At 39.6% G+C, this 2,964-nt stretch overlaps 2 pseudogenes; one reads left to right on the top strand and one right to left on the bottom strand.

The window, feature by feature from the left end:
- Positions 1–295: 295 nt before the first annotated feature.
- On the top strand, positions 296–2,034 carry LOC101633374 (annotated as a pseudogene).
- Positions 2,035–2,111: 77 nt separating this feature from the next.
- LOC101633146 overlaps positions 2,112–2,964 on the bottom strand; it is a 3,424-nt pseudogene continuing 2,571 nt past the window's right edge.

Genomic DNA, 2,964 nt, shown 5'->3' with positions numbered 1-2,964 from the left:
GATTATGTTTCTAGGAATTTGTCTGTTTTATCTAAGTTACCAAATTTTTTATCATACGGATATTCATAGTGTTCTTATAATCCTTTATACATCTTTAAAACTGGTAGTAATCTTTTCATCATTTTAGTATTCTTAATCTAGCTAAATGTTCATCAATTTTGTTCATCTTTTTGATGAACCAAGTTGCTTTTTTTCTTTTTTCTTTCTGCTCTAAGCATTATTCTTTTCCTGCTAGCTCTGAATGGCAGTTTGTTCTTTTTCTAGTTCCTAAAAGATAGAAAGTTAGATTGTTGATATGAAAGCTTTTAAAAATGTGTTGACAGGTGTAAATTTCAGAACTGTTTGTTGCATTGTATACATTCGGGTATGTTAATATTTTCATTGTGTCAAGGGAATTTCTAAATTCCCTTGTGTTTTTTTTCTCTGGTGCATTAGTTATTTAAGAATGTGCTGTATAATTCCTACATATTTGTGAGTTTTCCAGCTTCTGCTGTTTTTTAGTTTCATTCCATTGTGGTCAGAAAAGATAAGTAATTTTTGGTCTTTTTTAATTTATTACGACTTATTTTGAGACCTTTACATAATAGTTCAACTCAAAGAATGTATTCTGCTACTGTTGGGTGGTGTGTTACTTACTGGTTGAAGGTGTTGTTTGTTTGTTTTCTCTTCTATCATTAAGGTGCATATTCCCACTGCCTGCTGGCCTGCAAGATTTCTGCTGAGGTTATCAGTTGAGAGGCAGAGGGAGAAAAGTAAAGTACTGTGTGATTTTTGGAGGTTAACCAGTGTTTTTAACCAGTGTTTTCAAATCTTTACCCATCAGCCTGCATACTACTATTCCTCTCAGGTAGAAATTGTGAAACCAAGCTCTGTATTACCTTGTTATCTTCCACTATTGAGGTGGCACAGGACTATCAACAACATAGTGACAAAGATGCAGTCTGGAGTGATGTGAATGTATGCCACCTGTATATAAAAGGATTCTGAGATGCTAGAGAAGTCTTAAGAGAATTGCCTAGTATAAGCAAACTAGAAAGGTTACAGAAATACATGGATTTCTGTAGTTCTCTCAGACCATTATGCTATAGACATGTACTTACTGTGTTTATCAGTTTTGAAAGCCTTTACAGACGATCAGAATTTCCTTAATGTCTTGTTTTAATTCAATACATAAATATAAATGTTTAACCAGAATTTAGAGGTGATAGTTTTTAACAGAGTTTACCATGTAAAAGCCTTTTAACAGAGTTGTGTAGCTTTAAAGCAGGATTTGATACCATGGGTGTGAATGGGGGGAGGGGACTAGATATAGAGAAATTACTGGGCTAGTTAATCATATTGAAAGCTTGTAAATAACATCAATGCCTGCCAGGTGGTTACTGAGGCTGTAAGAACTGTGCTGGGCCCCCATGGCATGGGCAAGCTCTTTGTAGATGGCAGAGGTAAGGCGACGTTTTTTAATGATTTCTAACTTTCAATTTTGAAACTCCATAATGTCACCCATCATGCAGCAAAGACTTAAGGGGACACTGAGAAATCCCATGCAGAGGTCATTGATGGCACCACCTCAGGGACTATGCTGTTTGCAGAATTTATGAAGCAGGTGAAAACATGAACAGGAAAGTTTATACCCACATCCTCAAAACTTTGTGCACTGCCACCCTGTTGGCATCTAACAAGATTAAAGCAATTGATGTGACTAAAGAAGACAAAGTAGAACAGAGGAAGCTACTAGAAAAATGTGCCATGACTGCTCTGAGCACCAAGCTGGTCTCCCAGCAGAAAACAATAGCTAAGATGCTAGTGGTTGCAGTGATAATGCTTAATTTGCTGGCGCTTACAATTATTTTAATAAAATGCAAGGTGGAATCTTAGAAGAGCCCTAGCTGGTAGCTGGCATCACATTTGAAAGACATGCTGGTTTGAATTGCAACCCTAAAAAGTACAGTAAATTCAGTGGTTGCCCTTGTAAATGTTGAATTCGTGCTGAAAAAGATAAAACTGAAGACAAGCCACATAGTCAAGGATTATTAGGCACATTTTGACAAGTTAGAGTGAATGTATCATTTTGAAGCCTGTTGGTCTTATCCAGACTCCACATAGGCTTGAGGCTACCCAGTCCTTTTCTGACAGGGACGTGTTAAGTGCTGAAGGATCTGAAGACGATAATTAGGACCTGCAGAATCAACCCAGACCAGTGTGAGCAACTGACAGTTACTTGAAGAGACCGAGTTTGGAGGCAAGAAGTACAATTTCATCACTGACTACAGACTTGCACCACTATCTTTTGGAGGAAACAACTGGCCCTGCATGATGCCATCAAGAAGAGCATAGGGGTGATTGGTGGTGGGGCCACTGAGGGTTGAGCTCTCAAGTACCTCTGGGATTATTCAAACACTACTCCCCTGAAACAGCTATTGATTGTAGCATGATCCCATTCCAGCTCTATGACTGCTGGCTTTGCTGTCACAAACTGCAGACTTGGCATGCCAAAGGATGTGGGGTGGACATCAACAAGGACATTGCTGACAACTTCGAGGCCTTCATGTGAGAGCTGGCTATGGTGCAGATTAATATCCTGACTGCAGCGTGTGTGGAGTGTGCCTTATGCCAGTGGATGAAATCATCAAATAACCTTGCTCAAAGGTGGCTGCTAGCTGGGACAAAGGTGGTGACTTACCCCCAAGATTGTGGCCACCCCCATTGAGAGGCACCCCTGCCCTCACAAGAGTGTTGGCTGCAAAGTGTGTTTACTCACCTGTCTTAATTATTACAGGGAGGATTGTAATTGGCCTTTTCTGTTTTCACTGAAGGTTATCTGAAAGACTCGGGTGGGGGGCGTAAAACAGGTTATGTATATGAATTGCAAAGTTTGCTGGAGCAACAAGTTAAAACTCACTAGAGCAGTTTGAATCTATACGCCCAAGGACTAGCTCTGTTCTTAAACCTGAGAATGAGGGCCTC

Source organism: Condylura cristata, unplaced genomic scaffold, assembly GCF_000260355.1.
Source record: "Condylura cristata isolate star-nosed mole 26May11 unplaced genomic scaffold, ConCri1.0 scaffold00049, whole genome shotgun sequence".
NCBI classification, from domain to species: Eukaryota; Metazoa; Chordata; class Mammalia; order Eulipotyphla; family Talpidae; genus Condylura; species Condylura cristata.
The sequence above is the reverse complement of the archived record's forward strand: the minus strand, read 5'-3'. Positions and strand labels throughout refer to the sequence as shown.